The sequence below is a fragment of the Anolis carolinensis genome, chromosome 2 (assembly GCF_035594765.1).
Source record: "Anolis carolinensis isolate JA03-04 chromosome 2, rAnoCar3.1.pri, whole genome shotgun sequence".
NCBI classification, from domain to species: domain Eukaryota; kingdom Metazoa; phylum Chordata; class Lepidosauria; order Squamata; family Dactyloidae; genus Anolis; species Anolis carolinensis.
In genome coordinates this window covers 55,038,269-55,061,684 of record NC_085842.1, presented here as the reverse complement: position 1 = coordinate 55,061,684, position 23,416 = coordinate 55,038,269, and the positions used below count along the sequence as shown (strand labels likewise).

The following is a 23,416-nucleotide window of genomic DNA, read 5'->3' as shown; positions in this document are numbered from 1 at the left end:
AAGCACCTATAGTTTATCTGGCCTAACACCATTGTATCAACCAGAGCTAAAATATTTAAGCCCATTATCACTTCCTCCAGCGCATTCCTTTTCAATCATGTCCCTCTCATGGGCAGATCGATAAATGGACACAAATATTCAAAATAATCCAATGACAGTTTATTTAAGTTTCTGTCACAATAATGATCAACTAGCGATGATGTCAGAGCCCTGGACCATTCAGGGAACGTATCCTAGCTGGTAATTTTCTGAGCCAATCAGGAGCCAGCATAGTAGACTTGATTAGCTGTCAAAATACAATAAATATGCTATGTATTCGCAATTGCAGTATTTCTATTCTTTGGAGTGCTGTCTCTGCTGACATTCTCTCTGACCATTGAGAATAAATGGCCTTCAAGCTATCTGTGTCTTATCTGGTCCTTTGGAAGCGTGGCACTCCAGGCCCAAACCCACAATTTTAGCTGAAATCACACAACACTTTGACAATAGTCAAGATCCCTCCTCTTGAAAGTATTACTCATGGATTATCCATTCATTTATTTAAATGTTTTTTAAGTGATGACTGGTGTGATGCATTTTAATTCATTCAAAATTCATTGTTATTGTCCTAAATTGATTTTGTTGTATGTCTCCCGGAGAGCTTCAGATATAGGGTGAGACATAAATAAATTAATATCATTTTTGGCACAATGGATCATAAAATTTTGTTGTATATTTGATATGTTGCTCCTCATGAGCATTTTAAACTGATCTGGAGGGACTTTAGACACTCAGTATTTTGGGCTTTGAATCCCAGAACCCTCAGACAGCACAGTGTATAATAGGAGATTCAACACATCTGGAAGGCCTAAAGTTCCCCACCTTTGCTTTTTACATTTCTTTCAAAAAACATCAGTGCAAATATACAGAACACGTGCTTTTATCCTAAAAGCAATGAGTTTAGGATTGAGATTCTAGACATATCACATTCCTTCTCAATTGATGTTTTCAAGGTGCCTAGGAATTACACACTTGCAATATTTTAAGTATAATATACAATAAAGGAAGATACACCCTCTAGAATGTTTTTGCTTTGTATGATTTATATAGGGCCGTTAAACGGTGTATATTTGGAAGGTATCTGAGGCATACATATTGTTAAATGAATATCGTTTCCGCAACAGATGCATAAAATTTAGCTGACAGCCCCAGCTCACTTGGGAAATAGATGCTCTGTCATACTGAAGCACAATATCAGTGTTTTGGTATCTGTTTAATGTTGTCACTTCAGCCTGGAAACCTACCTTATCACAAATGTATTCTTCAGGGAATATTTATCTGCAGATTATGAGCATATTAAGCCATAATACTCTCTATAAAGTATAGTCCTTTTGTAATGTCAGAAGCAAAGGGTTTGGCCATTTCTAAGTATGAGAAACAGAAAATCTTGAATTAATTTTAAAATAATTCCCACTTTCATATCTGCTTACAGAGATTTTCAGCCTGTGAATAATAATATATAGCAAAAGTTGGATTTGTGCTACATTTACTAGATCTAGGGAAGCCTTAAAACAACAGATTGGAAACCCAAACAGCTTGCTGTGTCAAAAAAAATCTTTAAAAATAAATGAGATAGACCTAAGAAGTAAATGGAATAGATTTCCACTCTCATGATACAAAAACCCAGGTTCATCCTTTGAAACAGAATGTTATAATAAGAATGGATAAGAGGCAGCACCTTTTCACACAGCACACAGTTGGCTTTAACACAAGGCCCTGCTATTCAATTGCAGTCACATTAACATTGATAATGCATGCCAAGGTGAACACTTTCAATGCCCTATCTCTCTTCAATAGTGCAATTGCATTGATTTGCCATTCCACAATCCTGAGATCAGATGCCCACATATATTTGTAACTGTGCCTTTCTAGCACTGCTGCTGTTCCCCTTTTTTATTGTTAGTACAAAACTAAACATTAAAAGGCAAAACATCCTATAAAATCAAAGGAAAACCACTGAATAGGAGGTGAGGAGGATAAGGGAAAGGAGGAGTGTCACATCCCCTGGTGTCATTAATCTCAGATTACTGCTGGCATGCCAGTCCAGAAACAGAAGGAACCCATTGCACTAAGGTGGGTGACATTGTGGGATTGGGGGCTATTTATGGATTTTATCCATTAGTATCTTGGGAAAGGAGAATCACAGAGGTGGGGGTGGAAAGACAAATGGGTAGTGGGATGTACACACTGTTGTGTGATAGGGACTATCACCTATTTTACTTACTGATATGTACCAATTATTCCAGGAAAACTTTTATCTAAGTAAAGCAAAGAGCACTATGCTAACACGGCACAAATACGTCAAACAGCATGGTGAACCACTTCACACAAACGACTCACCATCTGATATTGGCTCTTAGTAATTATCTGTCAGGTTGCTGGTCCTGCTGCTATTGACAGCACAGTCAAAAGCTTCCATTTTGCTTGCAAAGAATCAAGTCTCCTTTCTGCAAAATCCTTCCCATGACAAAAAGTAATGGCCATCAAGTCAACTATGTGTCATTGCTCCAAAAACTTGTGCGCCTTGGATTGAGCAGGGTGAAAAATGGTTAATAATGAGTTATATCCCAGATGCCCTTGTAGATAGCTGTTCTTATTATGTTTTTGACCTTTCTGGCACCTTCGGAGTTCTCTGTAAATTACAGAGCTTTGTTTTCATTTTCTTTGCTGTCTCTTAGCTTCTGAGATTTGGTTCGAAGCCAATGGTTGAGAACATAACAATGGCTTTTGTAACTCCCAAAGAAGCCTCTGTCAGGAGAGACTCGTTTTAATTTTGCTGAGTAAAGGATTTTTCTCTCTCTCGTTCTCTCTCACTCTCTCCCCCTCTGTCTCACTCTGGAATATCTACAGTTATTTCTGAGTGTTCTTATTTTTATTGGTGGGAATTGGTTCATCCTTTTAAAAGTCTTCATGTCTGCATCAAAGGCAATGTTCATTGTCACAACATCTTGAAAGACTTTTCTTGCACTTCGTCCCCTGAGGAACTTAGAAGTACAGAAGCTTATGAAAGTTTAAAACTATTATGTATTCACATTATAATGGATTCATTTCCTGGCCATTAAATATAATACACATTTTATTGAGTTTCAGAAGACTTCACTGAACAATATATTCTCATTTGGGAACTACCTAGGGAATAAGTAGGGATGTGGCTCATGGGCTTTTTTGCTCCCCTGCCAAATGAATCCTCTGTGATATACAACAACAAAATAACATTTTTTCTAAAGAAGAAGTTGATTTCTGCCCACTTCTTGCATGAAAGGGGGTGTTGTTTGATTAGGGTATTTTTGTGTGATTTGTTTTGCATTTTTGACAGAACTTGCAGGTCTATGGAGAGTACAGAGACAAAAATTTGTCCTCCAAATATTTGCTCATCATTGATGTATATTTCAAATGTGTTCATCATTTGGGCAAGAAATAAGCAACATTTCTGGAACTGAAGAGGCATATAGCAGTGAGAAGTGGGTGACACAATGCATATCCTCAAACATTTCACAGATGAAAACTGGGACATGTGTGGACAAGTAACATAAGTGTATGGCCGAGGTGCAAACAGCTATTATTGGAGACGAGCACATGAGCTAGAAGAGACTAGATCTCTTTCCTTTTGCCTTTGATCTGCTGGGGAAGTCAAGAAAAAAAAATCTCCTCTGCTCTCCTCTTTGCTGAGTTCTCTGACCCCATGACAGTTCAAATTGACCACCTTTCTCCAGGAATAAATACATTTCACCAGTAATCAAAGATTCTTTTTTATTTAAGGTAGCTTTTAATATAGAAGCAGGAACGTTTTACATTGGGTTTTTGGATTTATTTTTTAAAGCCTTTGTATGTCTTTTAAATGGTTTTACTGTTTTACATGGTGATTTTGTTTTAACATGATAGATATAGATAGATGATAGATAGATAGATAGATAGATAGATAGATAGATAGATAGATAGATAGATAGATAGATAGATAGACAGACAGACAGACAGACAGACAGACCATGGTGCCTCAGATGTTGAGCAAGAGGAAAGAGGTGAGAGACTGAGGAAGGTGAGGTGAGCTTGCTGGACTGGGTTTCTTTTATATACCTAGTCTAGGGAGAGTGGAAAAAGGAGAAAGCAACTTTTGTAGCTGATGATCTACTGTTGCTGCAAATAAGTGATTTCTTTGACAGCTTAGAAGGAGTTATGTGATGAAAGGGAAAAAAAAACCCTGGAATCTTGGTGTGGTTGAAGAGAACAATTTCCTCTGCCTTTTAGGTGGAAGAGCTGTGATAGGCTGAGAGCAAGGGTAACAATGACAATGCCAAAAGGGGCCAGCCTGCTAAACATTCTCCAGTAAAAATGTCAAAGAACCTTGTGACACCTTAGAGCCTTCTTATTACTGAAGACTGAATGGGAAGAGAGGCATTAATGGGCATATTTGCAGTTTATTTATTCATTTATTTTGCCTGTTCTTCTCCAGTTGTATCCTCTGCAGCTGCGGCAAAAGACCCAGGAGAAGAGCTGTACTCTCTCACTCTCTTGCCTGATGTTGTTTCTCCAGCAAGGAAGCCTGCTGGAGATGGCACAATAGAAGAAAAGACTTCCTATAATTGGGTTGTTGTATGTCTTTCGGGCTGTGTGGCCATGTTCCAGAAGCATTCTCTCCTGACGTTTCGCCCACATCTATGGCAGGCATCCTCAGAGGTTGTGAGGTACTTCCTATAATTCCCTCTCTCTCTCTCTGCAAGCCATTTCACCCCAGTCAGAACCTTTTAGGATCAACAGTTGGTGCCTTCTCTGGTCCCTCTGGACAACATCTGAACATTCTTTTTAGCCTAAAAAGGATGAGCAGGTTTTAAAAAAATAAAATAAAATAGATCTCTTTAATATTGGTGTTGAATTGAGTCCGCTAACTTCATGGCTAATTCTGTTCCATTGGAACACATCCCTCTGGTTTCCATGATTCCCCATGGAACTGGCTCCCTATAACTTACATCAGTCTCAGTTTTCATCAGAAGTCCAAGAACATAACCTTGACTTAAACAAAGTAACATGCTTTATCATTCATCTTCAAAAGATACGACAACACCAAATATTTATTATTGGCTTAAACAGGAGCGAACAACCTTTTTGCTTTGGAAGGGCACATGTGGGTGGGTGTAATCAGTGGTTGCGGCCAAAACCAATGTAGTCTGTATTTGAATTTTCAATCTTTCAAGCACACATGTCAGTCACACACAAATACATTTCTAGTCTATTCTCCCTTTTGCAGCTATCAATGTTCTTTTGAGATCACTGGAAGAAGCTTGGAGATGACTAGTTATTAACTTGTTGAGTTGGTAGTACACTACTTTTTCCCTGACATTTTGGCTTAACTCGCTAGATTTCCCAGTTACTGCTGAAGTTAATCCTATTTTTCAACAAGCTAATTTTAGAGTGCTAGAACTCATTAGAGAGAATGTGTGTGTGTGGTCATAACAGGGCAGTCCAGAGTGTCAGGACAGGTTCTTTGTGTTGCTATTTTCTGTCCCAATCACCTGCCAAGGTCATATAAACAGAGAGCTGCAACTGCCTTAATTTATTCATTCTATCTGGAGAGGCTGAGAGCCACCAAGACATCCTTGGAGCCCACATTTTGTCTATCCCTGGTTTTTTTTAGGTAGCAGAGACTACCGTTTGGCTGGCAGGTATTTCCCATTATTATCACATCATCAATCATCATCATCAACATCATCATCCCTGGTGTGATAGAAGCAGCAGAGTGATGGTGGAATCCAATTTGAAAGGGTGCAGTTACAAAAACAGACATACAGGAAGTTGGCTAACTTTGCTGGATCAGTAGTAATTCTCTGAGTAGCTCATAGCCTTTTCTTTTTTTCTCTTTTTTTCTTTGTAATTTAAAGAGGTCTTTGCCCCTATGTAGGTTCCTTTGAAATAGATGTGCTCAATCATTTTTCCATTAAGAACTGAGTTGGGTTATATCATAGCTCATTTTCTCCCCAGTAAACCAACTGTCTCATTGTTTCCTTTAAGTTCTGATTCATGGGATCAGAATGTGCTAACGTTCTGAGATGTAGTAAGCATTCTGTCATGTTGCTCCACTGATGTACCATAAAATAAGATATTGTCCATGGACATCATAACCCCTTTTACATTTCTGAGGAACTCTCATTTTTTTCCCTCTCACAGATGCTAGAAATACTGATACTAAACAGCAAGCATATAACAAATGTATTGATTTTATTTCTTTATCCTGTTGAAGAGATTTACCATGCAGGTAAGGGATTAACTAACATATATTTGGGCAGTGATATGGCTCATAGTTAATGCTTACATTTTTGAATAGGTTTCCTCCAGTACACCAGTCAGCACTAAGGGCTGAGTCTGGGAACTGTCCATGAAATAATCATCAGTAATAACTATATTTGAAGTTTTCAAAATGGCTATTATAATTTCTTCTATATTATACCAACTTTGAGGAGAAACTCTCCAGCAGAGACATTTGATGAACATGAATAATTTTAATGTGTTTTTATCTTAGGTCAATGTCTTTTAAAATGTTTTTTTTTTAAAAATTCTCATGTTTTTATTTATTGCATTTCATTATGTTGTGAGCCCCTGGTGGCACAGCAGATTAAACCACTGAGCTGCTGAACTTGCTGACCGAAAGGTTGGTGGTTCGAATCCGGGGAGTGGTTTGAGCTCCTGCTGTTAGCCCCAGGTTCTGCCAACTTAACAGTTCAAAAACATGCAAATGTGAGTAGATCAATAGGTACTGCTCTGTTGGGGATGTAACAGCGCTCCATGCAGCATGCTGGCCAAATGAACTTGGAGGTGTCTGTGGTCAGCTCTTCGGCTTAGAAATGGAGATGAGCACCAACCCCCAGAGTCGGACACAACTAGACTTCATGTTAGGGGAAAACCTTTACCTTTACCTTGATTATGTTGTACTCCACCTTGAGGAGAGGCAGGTAGCAAATTATTCTTATTCTTGTTAACAGTAACTGAGGTTTAACCCACAGCAGCCTCCATTTGAGCCTAAAGAAACAGTTCCAAACAATATCTATATCTAGTTCCAGATGGCATCATTTCTAGACTTTTACTTTCATTGGACCCTTGGTGAGAGCTTGGACAGTGTTTGGCCCCATGCTTTGAGTATCCTTTCCTGACTTGTTTGAGCATTGACTAGATTTAAATAGTTTGAGCCTTGCACTGTTTGCTCACTCTGAATCACCATGTCTTGATTGATTTGTTCTCTGGTAGGACTGCTAAACTAATCTGTTTGCTGCCTTTTGACCTTGTTTTTAGAACTGTCCTTGTCCAAAAAAAAAAAAAAAAAAAACCCCTGCTCATTCTATAGATATGGCTAGCTCAAACTCCACTCTGTTAGGACCATTCTACTTTGGCCTGAAAGATACACGTTGACATTTCAGTATTCTGTTGTGCAGGGATTTCACTCTGTTTATTTTCCCTGGTGCTATAGGAATGTACAGGATCAAATCCCACATTCGCCTAATGATGTCAGATATAATCGTTATAATGTTTATTTATACCCTGCTTTTTCTCTCCACATGGAGACTCAATGATGGCTTTTGACTAGAATCACAAGACTTAACTATGGTGTGTGTTTATATTTTAAGTACAAATATCACTGTTTGACACTTTAAGTGTTCAAGATCTTAAAGTCTGTATAAATAGGTATGTTTATTTAACTGATACTAAAAAATTGAATCTCTGATGGAAGGAAGGTCCATAACTGGGGTAGAAATAACAGGAAACAAAATTCCTTCCTTCATTTGCATCTTTGGAAATAACTGAAAAGAAAATTACCTTTCTAAGACTTTCTGGTGTAAAAAAATTAAAACAAACATTATATTAGATCTTTGTAGCTTGCATCTTGTCCTCTGATGTCATACTATGGAAGATTGAACAAAAAATTACTCTGTTGATGTCCCTTATGAACCTGTCCATGTTCTGAGATCTGCTGTGGAGGCTTTTCTCTCTCCTCCATCCCATCTAGTGGAAACAAGGTAGAAGGCCTTTTCAGTGGTCACCTGAGCTCTGAAACTCCCTTCCCAGGGAAGTTAGCCCATGCATAGGCAAACTTTGGCCCACCAGGTGTTTTGGACTTCGACTCCCAGAAATCCCAGCCAGCTTACCAGCCATTAGAAATTGTGGAAGTTGAAGTCCAAAACACCTGGAGGGGCAAGGTTTGCCCATGCCTGGGTTAGCCTCATACCTTCCTTACACCCTTTGCATAGACAGATGAAGGGAGTTCTTATTGTTTCGATAGACTTTTGAGGACTCATCATACAAAGCCACTCTGCCTAAAGTTTGTAAGATTTTCTCATTTATTTTGATAGTTTAATTATTTTTGACTCTTGTGTTTAGTGAATCTGTTATGAGTTGCTTTGATTCCCAAGATTTGGGAGGGGAGAAGAAGGATATAAATAAATATATGTCCTCGCTTTGGCAGATTTCCTTTGGAGGGATTAAATGGGACAGTCCCATCACCAAAGATTAATAGAGCAAAATTAAATTGCCAGAATAGTGTAAACTATTATAATTGTATATTTATATTACATGCAATATTACTAATAATATTGCGATATAGTTGTATAATATAATATATTGTATGTATATATACTTGTAAACCGCCCTGAGTCCCCTTCAGGGTGAGAAGGGCGGTATATAAATGTCGCAAATAAATAAATAAATAATAAACTGAAATTACTGGTAGTGCAACCTAATGACCAAATATGAGGGCTATCCAGAAAGTAGATTACGTTTTGGAATTAAAAATGAACAAAGTATAGGAGAAAACATTTACCATATGCAGTTGAAAGCCACACCCAAATACCACTTCTCATCATAGTTGCCATTCAAAAATAATAAGTACCTACTTATTATAGCGATTAATGAGCTTGGAAACTTCTCTCCCACAAAACTTTCCCGCTTTGTCCTCAACCCCTTCCCGCAGCTGCACAGCATCGCCAAAACACTGCATTGCCGCTTGGTTGAGGACGCTACCATTAGCCCTGAAAAGCCATGCCACTTCGCAAAATGAGCTTGATTATTGGGGGGGGGGGCAGGGCTGAGATGAGATGAGAAGAGGAGTGAAGCCCAGAAGAGGCTGAGGCCCTGCACCCTCAGAGGCCGATCCCCACGTGGGGCCCCTCCCTCCAGGGCCTGCCACTCACCTTTCCAGTCCTGGCGTGGTCCAAGGGAGAAGAAGGTCCATTTGGTTGGGGCGATCCCTCCAGCCCCTCCATCCTGCGTGCCTCCTCCACGCTGCCTGTTCTTTGTCACAGAGCCACGCGTGGTGGTGGGAGGAAGGGGGCCTGGGGGCCGGGTCCATCCGAGGCAAAGAACAGATTGCTTGGAGGAGGTGCGCAAGACAGAGGGGAGAGAGGGATCACCCCAACCACGCACCTCCTCCACGCCGCCTGTTCTTTGCCTCGGATGGACCCGGCTGCCCGGCCCCCTTCCTCCTGTAGGTAGGATAAAGTTAACCAAATAAGTTTACTGGAAATAAAAGGCAAAGTTAACTTCAGTCAGGATTCTTGAAAGGCGAATCAAAATAATATATTACAAAGACGAAGTTTGTTGGTTGAGCTTAGTTACACTGGTAATAAATGCTTGACTATATTCGTATAATATGAGGTAAAATACTTGACTATAATGGTGGTAAGTCACTTGGAAAATACTCCGCTATTGAAGGTAGAATACTGGATTATATTGTTGGTAAATCCTTGGCTATAGGTACAGAACTAAGATGGTAAAGTACAGAACTATGGTGAAGTACACTAAGCTATATTGGTAAAATACTGTTTTGGTGGTAAAATACTGGACTTTGATATGGTAAATTCTGGACTATGATAACTCTAAGCTATGTTGGTAAAATACGTGCTAAGGATGCCTGCCTGGATTGCCAAGGCTAAGGAACTCAGACAATTTCTGACCTTCTCTGTAACTCTGACACAGAATAAAAAGAAGGGAAACGCCTTTCAGGCAAACTCTGAGGCAAAAAGGCTAAACCAACTGAGCCAGGCCTCTAGGGAGGTTTTAAGCTCCACCCCTAAAACTAAATGCACATGGAAAATTTTATTTATTTCCATCAAGTCCACACCAAAGGGAGAGCTAAACAAGGAAATGAAGCAGAGGAGGAAAAAGCTATGCCAAGACATCACATTGACCATTTCAATGATCACCAGCTGCATTGGGAGGCAGGAGGTGATCCTGGAATAAAGGGCTTGTTAAAGCAAACAGCATTGAGGAAGTAATATTGCAAAATTATAGAAGTTAGAAATGGAAACTATTTTGTCACCAAACTTTTTCTCTTGCAGTCAGAGTGGAACTGGTCCCTAGGGTGTATTCTTAATAGCTGGTACCTTGTTTTTGCCGTACATGTTTCAGTCTGAACTTCTTTGCTTCCTTTTAATGTGGTGAAGAACTTTCAGATCATACCTTCGATAATTTAATATTAAGACTAGTAAGGTTATGCACCACCGTGTTTACTCTCTAAATACATTGCAACAGTGTGTGCATCTATACTGTAGAATTAATGCAATTTGGCTGACCCTACTTAGCTTCCAAAATCAGATGGGATCTCATGACTTTAGGCTATTTAAGCCATCAGATACTCACTACTGATGGGTTAATTCATAGCCTCTATTCTCCTTTGTACTTGTTCTTTAACTTATTTTTAAATTGGAGTGGATAGCCTTTCAAATACAAGACTGTCATCTGGGCATGAATCCTATTGGTAATCACATGTATGCCCATTGACTCAATGAAAGTTATATGAATGCAAACGATTTAATAAAGAATTCAGTACATCTGTTTGGTTGGTACTAACCACAGGATTTATGCTCAGACTTTTTTCTTCCAGTTGTGTGCTCCAAGACTTTGGAGGCCACAACAATGGTGTGAGTCATGTGGCCTCCAAATACTGTTAATCTTCCTGTATTCTTTATCATTGGTTTTGCGGATTAGGCCTCCAGACTTGCACTCTGTCATCTGAAGGTCTACATAATTCTTGCTTCTGACCAAGAAGATTCAAACTATATAGAGAGGAATCTCTTTTCTTGTTTTCCTATTTAGGTTCAAGAAAAAGAAAACATTAGTGAACAAAACATACAGCTCTGTATCAATGGATTCTGCATCCACGGGTTCAACCATCCACAGCTCAAATTAAAAAATCCAAAATATAAACCTTGATTTTTTTTTTAATCTGAGGTACACCATTTTACTGTGCCATTTTAATAAATAGAACTTGAGCATCCACAGATTTCGGTATCCATATCGGATCCCGGAACTAAATCCCAGAGAATCCCAAGGGTCCATTAAATATCTTACTATTTCTAGCATTTTGGAAAATCTACCCGACAATAGCACACAAATCACAGGAGTCCCCTGTATTTTAGCCGATTGCTAAGCAGCAGTCATTAAATAATAATGCAAAATTGTCCAGCAAGCTCCAATAAAACTATTTGTGTTCAATCTTTTCCTTACATTTTACATTGTTAGTGCTACTAGGAAAAAGCACCCTTTAGTCAGCAGTAGGGATAAAAAGAGATGGAATTGTTCAACCTGATTTTCCTTCAGATTCCTAAAAGCTTAATGGCTATGCAGTTTCTCTTAAAAATGCTGGTTGGAGATACATTTGCCTTTATCATGGCTCTGTTTTACTTAGACTGTATGGTCTCCTTCTGACCTTTCCACAAAAACTAACTGGCACTGAGAAGAGGCAACATAAAAACTGTAAAAAAAATCAAATCCATAAATATTAATATATATATTAAAATATTCCTCTAACATACACACTATCAGAGCAAAGGGTTTCTTCTCCCATAAGGAACAAGGCCCCCATTATTGAGTGTTCCTTATTGTTTTCATGATTCCTTGTTTTGCATTACCATAACACTCCTATTCTGGGCATGTATCTGTTAGTTATCCCTGACCATAAAAATTGACAAAATTCTGTTGACATCTTGCTGCTTCTCAAATGCCTCTAGGTCAACCATCTCTTGCCAATTCCCAGTTAAATGACTTCAGCGAAACAAACTTCTCAAGGGCCATTTGAGCAATCCAAAACACATCTCAAACTTGCAAAACAAATAATATAAGACCACTCCAGGTACAGCTTAACAATTTGTTGTTGTTGTTCATAAGGGAATGCAGAAATAATTTTTCAATCTTTGGGATGTTTTTCTTCCTTACCAAGACAAAAGTGATGAGTGTTTATTTTAAAGAAAAGCAGTATTTTGTTGAAATAAAAGCTTGACCTGACATGTCATTCACTCAGAGGAAGCAACAAGCAGCCACAGGGACAAATAACAAGATGATGAATATTACTGCCCTTTCATTATTGCTTTATAATTTGTTGAACATGCCGACAGTAAAGGTAAAGGTTTTCCCCTGACATTAAGTCTAGTCATGTCCCACTCGAGGGGTTGGTGCTCATCTCCATTTCTAAGCTGAAGAACTGGCATTGTCTGTAGACACCTCCAAGGTCATGTGGCCGGCATGACTACATGGAGCACAATTACCATCCCGCAGGAGTGGTACTTATTGATCTACTGACATTTGCATGTTTTCGAACTGCTATGTTGGCAGAAGCTGGTGCTAACAGCGGAAGCTCACCCTGTTCCCCAGATGTGAACCGCCAGCCTTTCAGTCAGCAAGTTCAGCAGCTCACACGATGCCACTGGGGGCTCCAACAGAAAACAATCTAAATCAAAGGAATCATCAGAAAACCCAAAGCACATTTCCTTTTTGTTGAATATGTATACAAAGAAAAATACTTCTGATTCATTCACAGTCGGATTCTGCTTCCTTCCATACATTCATGATGTGTTGTGTGTTTCATCACTATTGCATTGTAGTATATAAACATACATCTTTCAAAATAGAACACTAGTTTGTAATAACAATCTCCATGGACCTAATCTCCCAGTTCCAACAAACCACTCAAGAAAAATAAATGCCAACCAGCTCAGTGCCTAGGGGTTTGCACTCAAGGTGCCTGAATCATTATTTCATTCACACAAGGGCTCCAGAATGACATCAATGTTTACCAAAAAGGAAGAAAAAGCCTAGGAGTTGAGACTGATTTTAACTGTTCTGTTTATGGTTATACTAGCTGGTGAGCACCAGAGGATCAGCTGATTTCACATTCTTTTTGTTTAATCACTTTGCAGATGAACAGCATATTCCTTAGGTGAAGATAGTCCATGGCCAGATGAGCGGAAATCAGGCCAGCTGAATGTAAACACATACACACATGTATCTAGTGATATTGGAAATTATGTAGGGCAACTCTCCCCTGCTTAATTTGCACCAGAGTTGTGGCTGTGTTGCTGGGCTGGAAGAGGTTTGGATCTGGCACAGTTTTCCTTGCCCTGGCCCTTCTCTGCTCCCTTTCGGTTCTTCTGTCAGGAGGGTTTCCAGGCAGATTGCTCTGTTGACAAAGCTCTACAATCTGCTGGCAAAAGTAGATTCTACTCAATGGAGAACATTTCCACCAGCAGAAGAGGCTTATCATAATATCAGAGAGTTGGAAGAGGGGATCATATTCTCCCTTATGAACCTGTCCATGTAGTAAGAAACAATTAAAGAATTCCCAACAGATGGCCATACAGTCTTTAAAAACCTCAAAAATAGTAGTCACAAATAGCAAATAGTGAATCTTGTGCACCAAATCCACTAGCTAAAATCCAATTTTAGTTTGAGTTTTAACTTTTTGGGGGATAAATTCAGCCTAAACCTCTCAGTGAATTCACCACCCCACTGACAGATATTATTAGCCATTATTGGGTTACTATAATGTTTTCAGCTGATCCATTTCTTAATCCAGTTGAGATTTTTTGGATCCCACCCACACTGCTATATAATGCAGTTTAACTGCATTGAACTGATTTATATGTCAGTATAGACTCATATAATGCAGTAAAACTGCATTATATGGCAGTATAGATGATGATGATGATGATGATGATGATGATGATAATAATAATAATAATAATAATAATAAACTTTATACCCCGCCCCATCTCCCCGAAGGGACTCAGGATGGCTTACTACAGTGTAAATAACACAACAATAATCAAAATAAAATGATGATGATAAAACAATAAACCAATAATCAATTTAAATAGAATCAATACAAGTAATTAAATAATCCATAGAAGTGAAAAAAATAAATAAACCCAGCATATTAAATTAACAGCAGACATCTTCCTTTAAAACCATAATTATTACATGCCATTGGACTAATGTGAAGGTCCATCATTGGTAGGGGCAGAAACTACAAACTAATCTAGTCCAGTGATTCCCAAACTTTGGTCAGACCTGGAGGAAATTTCTTCTTCTGGTGATCAGACAAAAGAGATGTCCTTTGCACATAAACACTCAAAGTTGTGGTGAATATCAAAGGAGACTAGTTCAACAGAGTAATTAAGCCCTCCTCATTTTATTTACCTGTTAAATGCATTCTAAAAAAACCTGAGCCACTGAGACCCCATCTACACTACCATATAATTAAGGTTTACTGATTTAACTGCATTATATGGCAGTGTAGCTGAGGCCTGATAAGAAAATTAGAAACACGTATATCCAGAAAAGGGAAGAGTGAAGTAGTGAATGCTCTGAGTGACCTTGAATCCTATTAGTAACCTGACAAATGAAAGGGTCACAGAAAATATGCCATCAAGAAAGGAAAAACACTGACCATTTTGAATAGGACAAAAAAGCAAGCAAGGAATACAATCAACACGATGGCCAGTTTTTTATGCTGAGATGGCTGAAGAGGCAGTTGGTGATCTCACATGTTAATATTAAAGGACTTCTAGGTATTCCAGTTTATTGAAGCATTTGTGTGGTGCTTAATTTCATCTAATCAAAATAATTAGCATTGTCCGTTCGTTCTTCTAAAGTGTTCTTCTATTCCATCTACCTCATCCCAAAGAAAAGCAGATTGAAAGAGATATTGTCAAATATAGCTGATAAAAAAGTGGGCTCGGGTATGGGGAAAAAATATTCAACAAATATGTCAGGCTTCTCAAAAAAATATGTTCTGACATCCAAAGCATTGCAAGGTGTCAAGCAGGCTGTGATATGTAGCCTGGTGCCCCAGTGAAAGTGATAACAACACCAGCTGCTCATGTTTGTCAGAATGACAGCAACTAACCTGATGTGTGTTTACTACTCACATGCTCAGATTTTATACAGTATTTTTGGACCAAATGGATGGGATGGTGTTTTCCATTATTCTACCTTAGTCAACATCAGATTCCACATTCTCTCTTTCATGATGTGTGATCTGAATTAAAACCCATCTCCAGTCAAGCTCAAAGGCTGGTTTTGGTTTTAGTGTACTGACTACAAATCGGTGGTATTTTGGGAGTCTTGTAGAAGACTTGTAGAATGGTCTTAAATCGCAAGCTGAATTTCTTTCAAAATGTTTTCTGCTGCAGCTCAAGGAAATATGAAGCCATTCAGAAAGTCTTTTAGTTTTAAGCACATTGTGGCTAAGTTGACATTCTGTACAGAAAGTGGGTCTCCTAATAAACAGATCCTAAGAAAGGTGAGAACAAGTGCATCTGTATCTGTAGAATTAATGTAGTTTGACACCACTCTTCACACAGCCATTGCACCAGCAATCGCCGGCAAAAGGGAAGGCACTTGGGGAGACTCGTGTGCCTTCCCTCCTCTCCTCATCACATGCAGGGGAGGGGAGAGGATGCTTTGGCAACACGCATTGACCCGCCATTGGAGCTACCCAAACTACACTTTCCTCCACTTTGGAAGGAATGTGGGTGGGACCTGTCATACATCGTGTGATGGTGCATGGCAGGGCTCAAACTTGCCATGACTAAAAATGGCAAAACAGGGCAAAATGCCCTGTGTGAAGAGGTGAAAACTGCCCTGTCTTAATGCTATGGAATCATGAGAACTGTAGTTTTACATGATTTTAGGGCCCTTCCACACAGTCAAATATCCCAGAATATCAAGGCAGATAATCCATAATATCTGCTTTGAACTGGGTTATCTGAGTCCACATTGCCATATAATCCAGTTCAATGTAGATTTTATACATCTGTGTGGAAGGGGCCTTTGGCAGAGAAGACCAAGTGTCCTTCCAAACAGGCCCTATATCCCAGGATCTGATCCCAGGTTTTCTGTTTATCCCAGATTATCTGGCAGTGTGGACTCATATAATCCAGTTTAAAGCAGGGAACCTGGGATCAGATACTGAGATATAGGGCCTGTATGGAAAGGCCCTTAGTCTTCTCTGCCAAATAGTACTGGTTCCTCACCAAACAGTAACTCCTATGATTCTATAGTACTAAGTCATGAGAGTTAATGGTGTCAAACCAAATTAATTTATCAATGTAGATGCACTTGTTTTCATCTTTCTTGAGATAGCTTCTGACCTTCTTAATCTGCTTTGTGTATGTATTAAATGGTCAAAAGAAGGAATGGCCAAGGAATTATATCAGTAGAGGCCTAGATCAAAAGAGTTTGGGACCCTGCTCTAGCTGCAAAACTATCTTCCAGACCAGAACTGCAATAGGCTATTCTGACATTAGGGGCATTCAGTACCTCTTGGTATTACTTTAATATAACAGCTTGACAGCTGCTCAGTCTCCAGCCACACATAATTCATTGTTGGTCAATGTTGCCATTCATTAAAGGGCATTGTTTCCATTGCAGGTTGCTTGAACGTTTGATGTATGAGGGACAGCTATCTGCTGGGGATACTTATCTGGAAATCCAGCACAGAACAGAGGTGTTGGACTTCATGGCTCATGAGACTCTTTTCATTTCTTTGATCCTTAGTTGTTATATTTGTGTGAACTTTTTTATTATGTTTTCAGTTTTTTCTGTCATTGCTGCCACCAAAATTACATCTTATCATTAATATATGTTTTTAAAAGAAGTGGACATCTTGAAAGTTATTCTCTGTCTGCCGCCCATCAGTAAAACAAAGAAATATGTACACCCCTATTAGGATTCAGTGTAGCTGCAACCTATTTCCAGTCTAATTTTCTACCATCCATCATCTGGATGTTTCTCATATGAACTTTAAAAGACATGTTAAGCCTTTCTGGCCCTCTTGCCTTCCTTGTCCTTTGATCTGACAAAATATTTCTTCCCACGCTGTTTGCTTTATAAAACTTTTCTGTAATTCTCCATTTCCTTTAGGAAGCACAAATCAACCTATGTGGGATTCTCTGACAATCTCCCCTTCTGGACACTAAACAAGCGGAGACCAGCTTAACTGAAATAGCAAGTAGCTGTGCTGACCCTGAGGTATTAGAAGAGGAATGGGGTGTCACCAGAGATTCACGCTCTACCCTCATGGAAGAATATAAGAAACTGTTTTATACTGAAACAGACCATTGCTCCACCCGCAGTCCACTATCATTAAATGTTAGCCAGCCACAGACAAAATTTATTTATGCTACTTAAAGGATCCTAGCATTTCTGGTGGGCTTTCTCCAGATATGAATTTGGCTGGTCCTACATAGCTTCTTATGAGATTAGGCACGTTCATGTCTTTACAGCAGGATATGTTCCCAAAATTAATGACTGTGGAATGGAATGCCACAAAACAAGCTATCATGGAAAAAACAAGAAATTCCAAGAAGCTGGAAAAGGAAGGGTGATTATTTTTCCTCACAGAGCAAACTAGAAAGGAAAGTGAAATCAATGATTAATTTGAAAGTGTGAGATAGAAGGATGGAATGAGATGGCAGAGAGGAAAATGTAATTTTAAAAAAACAAATCAGCTATTACAAATGATTTCAGAGGCCCTTGTTTAATACAATTTTAATGTATACTCTTAATCTCTTCCTTTTTAATGCTGTATCATTTTTGATGTGCACTGCAGTCCACCTTGGGGGTGTACATTTTGTGGACACACTGTTGGTGGTCTGGCTTTGAACTGCCCTGTGAGAGTATGACTTTCCCAAGGCCACTCAATGGGTTTCCATGATTGAGTGACGCCATGCAAATCACAGAAGAGATGTTCCTAGGCAATCATCACCCTTCACCAGCAACAACCCCTAATGCCGTCCCTCTATTAAAAATACTTGATCCTTTTCAATTCACCATTCCCCCTCCGCAAGTCACAGCAACGTCAATATCTATTCCTGTTTATTTTCCAAGCTCTGTACCTTACCAGCTAGATACTATCTCACTTTGTTTTCTTTTATTTGCCCCTCTATTTTTTTTTAATTCAGCATACACCTGAATGTTGCTGGACTACAACGTACACCATTTTAACTGCTTGTATATGCTGCTTTGGTTCACCCTAAAGTAATAAGTTTTGCAGTTCAAGATATGCCCCATTTGTCATGAGAGCTTAAAGAAATAGAAAGAACCGAAAGCCTAACAGTGATTTCATACTCAATGTGAAGAATTCCTCTTCTAAGGAAGCTTAAGAAGCTTAAGTTGACTTTTTCCAGTTAGCCCTCTAAAAAAAGTAGCTCCTCAAAGAGCATATTAAATCAGCAACTTTTCTAGTGAAATTCTTTAGTAAATTTAGTCACTATTAGTCCCATACTAGAATCCAACAATAAGTCTGCTCTTAAAAACTGACAATAAGACTTGCTAAAATCAATACATGTTTGCTATGTGTCTGGCTATACAGCTTCCCATCAAGGTTTAGACTTCTGGGAAGACAGGATTTTATTTATGTATCAGAATATAAAGTGCTCCTTTCTGCAATGTCCCTTCTAAGTTACAGAGGGGCAAAGTTGCTAATAATTTTCATATTCCTCATTTGTCTGTGTGTGTAAGTTTACACTATGCTATTGTTAGCTATGCTGAAAATGTGACTGGAGGGTTAACCCTGAAAAATAACAGACAAGACTAGCTCAGATGTCCAAAGGTCCAGGAATCTAGCAGTGTTCCATACTAGAATGCCAGTTCAATCCTATGCAGCTACTTCAAATTAAGCCCCATTTATTCCAGTAGGATTTACTCCCAGGTAAATATGTGCATAGTTGGCCCTCCACTTTTGTGAGAGTTAGGGGTGCAGCCTTCTTTGCAAAGGTGGAAAAACTTTAGTGAGAAATGGGGCACCACTAACGTGTTTCCAGGGAAAAGAAGGGAAGGAGCTAGCCATGTGCACAACTGCCACATCATTTAACCTGTGGGTTCCAGATCCTGGTCCTCTTCCTTTGTGTAATGTATTTTTTGTTTTCCTTGGTACGTCTTTTCCTTTGCTCAGACAAAACAGACATATATGCATCATGCAGAAAGAGGAAAAAGTGCTGGAATCCACACAATAAATGCTATTGCAGCCAGGTGTGAGGCCTGCTCATCCTCCCCTTTCTGCATGCACAATGGTTGATCCCAAATGCCGACTACCGGTTACATCATGATATATCTTTGTTGCTACCAATCTAAATGTATTGGTCTATGGCCTCACCATTCACTCTTCCCTATCCCACTGGCCCACTGACCACCAGAGTCAGTTTACAGAGCCAATCCAAAAATGAAGGGAAACTCCGACTTAAATGGTTATGGCTGTTATGCAGACAGGCTCCCTTCTTATATTGATGCACAGAAAGACACACTGAATACCTGTGGTGAAGTATCAACAGTTTTGTGAAGTTTATTTGAACTAGAACAAGAAGGTTGCTCGGATATTAGGAGAGGTTTGGACATGTAATGGTTTCAGAAGATTATCCAGCTGTTTCCTTAAAAGAAATTGGTTCCCCAATTTGTCTTCCACAGAACTATGTTCACCCACAGGAGAACTAATCGGGCTTTACAAAACCCCTCAGTCCTCCCTTCCAGAGGCTCTTAATAAAAACACTCTGTCCTTTAGGGGCTCTCTAAAATGCTGCACTTCTCCCCAAAGGCTATTTTTATCCCCCCACCCCCACATACACACACACACACACAGGTTTTTTCTTCTGATTTCCAAACACTTCCTTACTCCTCCTCAGACTCCTCTCGGTCTCCCCGATTATCTTTCTCTCTCTGGTGCCCTTTACCTTCTGTAGCTAGGCAACACTCTTTCACTCCCCCACCAATCAGGCACCACTGCCATATAAGGAGTGGGGTGTTCCCTCCTCCTTTAGCTTGGATCGGGCCTTTTCTCCCAGGGCCTAGAACTTTTCCTACACACTGGTCTGGCAAGGTAGGCCTATTCCGTTACACTACATGTGTCTGCTTTGCCTGAGGAAAGGAAGGGAAGTATCAGGGAAAACAGATGCATGCTTCATGGAGGAGGAGAAAGAGGAGGTTCCATATGCCAATTCACCTTTCCCGTGGATCTCTCATCCTCTGTGCTATATGTGCTTCTTTCACAGAGGAACAGCAAGGGAGACACCAGTTGAAACAGACATATATAGTACATTCAGCTCCCAAACACCCTCCTGCTCACTTTCGAAGAATGGGGCCTGCCATGGGAATGTTCATGCAACAGCTTCATCTCTGAGAGATGAGCAAGGCACAGGGAGTGGTGACTCCACCTGCCTCCACTAAACTCCAGGACAAAGAGTCTCAGAGTGATTCCAATAAATGACTACCATAACCATTTTACACAAATAATCATTTAAAAATAATTTGTATAATAATGGAACACCTGAACATGTCTAAATATTCAAATATTGCTTTTCTATCACTGCTAGTTAAAGGTGAATTAAAAATAAAACAGAATGCTTTGTGAGTATACTCACCTACAAAATGTGAATCCATTTCTGAGCTCTTGCTTCCAATTCAGTGTGAATGGTTTCATGTCTCCAGCTTTGAATATTATGTTACAGCTTTGGTGAATCAAAATTGAAAGCTGCTAGAAGGGCTGCTTCAAATATGCAATATGCCTTTGCTCAAAGTAAATCTGTTTAGCTTTGATTTGCTGTCTGTACCTTTGTTTAATTATTAAAAATATCTAGATCATGCTTCTAGCTAAGTAATGGCACAGATTTGGCAACTATCCAAACACTACATATGATGCAAATGCCCGCCACACCATGACCAAAGATCTCTGATTCCTCCACAATATTAACAGTACTATCTTGTTACTGTGATACTAAACTGAATGCCCTAAAAGTTAAAGTAATGGAGATACAGCCAGCCTTCCCTATCCATGAATTCTGTATCCATGGATTCAACCATCCACAGACTGAAAATATTCAAAAAGAAATCCAAATCCTTGATTTTGCCATTTTATAAGAGATATCATTTTACTATGCCATTGTATAGAATGGAACTTGAGCATTCATTCAATTTTCAATTGGGGTTTGGTTCTGGAATCAAACCCCAATGGATAACTTCTGAATTTCTTTGAATCCAAACTCTATGATTCATGAATGCAAAAACATTCCAGCCAAGGGGCAAGTATTTCCTTTTATTAAATGTCTTACATAACACATAGTAAGATATGTCAGAGTTCCACTTTGAGACTCCCTCCCCAATTCTAAGTCATGCCTGTTCCACCTCCCAATCCCGCCCTCAGACATTACCTTTATTTAGCCCCCTTTCAATGTCAACTGACACCATGTCAGATGATTCCTTCTCTCTCCCACCAATGGAGATGGGCTCCTTCCTTAAACAAACTAATATGTTTGGAGGCTTTCCATCTCAGGGCAGTTGACTAACTCCTTTAGAAGGAAATCTTAATCAGCCACTCCATCAAGGGGAAGAGGGTTCTCACGGGTGGGGTACCATTGAGGTGGTCTGGGGGAGGAGGAAGAGCGGTCACTTGCGACCCAGGGAGAAGCGCAACAGAGTTTTTGCGACCCTGGAGAGGAATAGGTGTGGTAGTCTTCAGAACAGACCCCCCGGCCTGAAGGTTCTGCTTCTGAACGCCAGATCCGTCAATAGAAAGACAGCGGTTATCCAGGACTTGATCCTGGATGAGGGGGCGGATCTGGCATGCATCACCGAGACGTGGTTGGACGAACCGGGTGGGGTGAATCTCACCCAGCTGTGTCCACCGGGTTTCGGGGTGCATCAGCAGGCCAGGGCTGGGGGGCGGGGAGGAGGAGTTGCGGTGATCTTTCGGCAGTCCATCGCCCTGATCAGATGTGCCGTTCCGCAATCATCGAGGTTCGAGTGTGTCTTCCTGAAGGTGGGAGCCCGAGACAGTCTGGGGATTCTGCTGGTGTACTGTCCACCCTGCGACCCAGCAGTCTCTCTGTCCGAGCTAGCAGAAGTGGTCTCTAATGTGGCCCTTGTCTCCCAACAACTTATAGTTTTGGGGGACTTTAACATTCATGCCGAGACCACATTGACAGTTGCAGCTCAGGATTTCATGGTTGCCATGACGACCATGGGGCTGTCTCAAGTGATATCTGGGCCCACACATCAGGCGGGTCACACGTTGGACCTTGTTTTTATTGTGGACGGTAGGATAGTCAGAGTGGAAGAGCAAAATATTCTTCCATTGTCATGGTCTGACCATCATCTGATCTGCCTAAGTTTTGCCGTGTCTTCTAACCTCCGTAGGGGTGGTGGACCCACTAAGATGGTCCGCCCCAGGAGGTTGATGGATCCGGCTGGACTCCGAAGGTCTCTTGGGGATCTTCCTGTTCTGGAGACTGGCGATCCTGTCGATGTCCTTGGTGATCGCTATAATAGGGAGTTGGCAAGGGCACTGGACACGATCGCTCCCGAACGTCCCCTCTCGTTGCGTAGAGCCACGTCGACTCCTTGGTTCACTGAGGAGCTGGCCATGATGAAACGCACGAGGAGGGGACTAGAGTGCATCTGGAGGAAATCTCGGGATGTGTCTGACCAAGCACGGGCTAAAGCCGCTATTAAGGCTTACTCCGTGGCTTTGTGAGCAGCCAGGAAAGCTGTCATGACTGCCCGCATAGCGTCTGCGGCCAATAGGCCTTCGGAGTTGTTCCATGTTGTTGGGGAGCTCCTGCGGCCTCCAGAGGCCCAGGGGCTTCCCGATGACTTGGCAACTAGGTGCAGCGATTTCGCGCACCATTTTGCAGGCAAAGTTGCTCAGATACGCCTTGAGCTAGACTCCAGTTTAATTGTAGTCCCAGCAGAGGTAACCGAGGTACCGGTCTGTTCGATCCTATGGGATTCTTTCCGGCTTGTTCTTCCTGATGATGTCGAGAGGATTCTTGGGTCTGTGAGGGCGACCACCTGCGCTCTGGATCCTTGCCCCTCCTGGCTGGTTAAGCTGGCCAAAGATGGGTTGTTGGATTGGTTTGTGACCATAATAAATGCTTCTTTCGTTCAGGGGTCAGTTCCAACCTGCTTTAAGCAGGCGGTAGTAAAACCACTACTAAAAAAGCCCTCGCTTGATCCATCTGTTTGTAACAACTACAGACCAATCTCCAACCTCCCGTTTTTGGGCAAGGTTCTGGAGCGGGTGGTTGCCACGCAGCTCCAGGAGTTCCTCGATGACACTGATTTTCTGGACCGC

General features: G+C 40.5%; 1 long non-coding RNA gene across 2 annotated transcripts; it reads left to right on the top strand.

The window, feature by feature from the left end:
- The first annotated feature begins 5,824 nt into the window (after nt 1–5,824).
- LOC134296006 (uncharacterized) lies at nt 5,825–20,883 on the top strand. 2 transcript variants are annotated; one of them, XR_010002556.1, is made up of 3 exons: nt 5,825–6,286; nt 17,218–17,325; nt 20,340–20,883. It is a non-coding gene; the product is annotated as an uncharacterized LOC134296006 (long non-coding RNA). The 2 variants fall into 2 exon arrangements; XR_010002557.1 differs by having other exon boundaries at nt 17,218–20,883.
- Nucleotides 20,884–23,416: the final 2,533 nt, after the last annotated feature.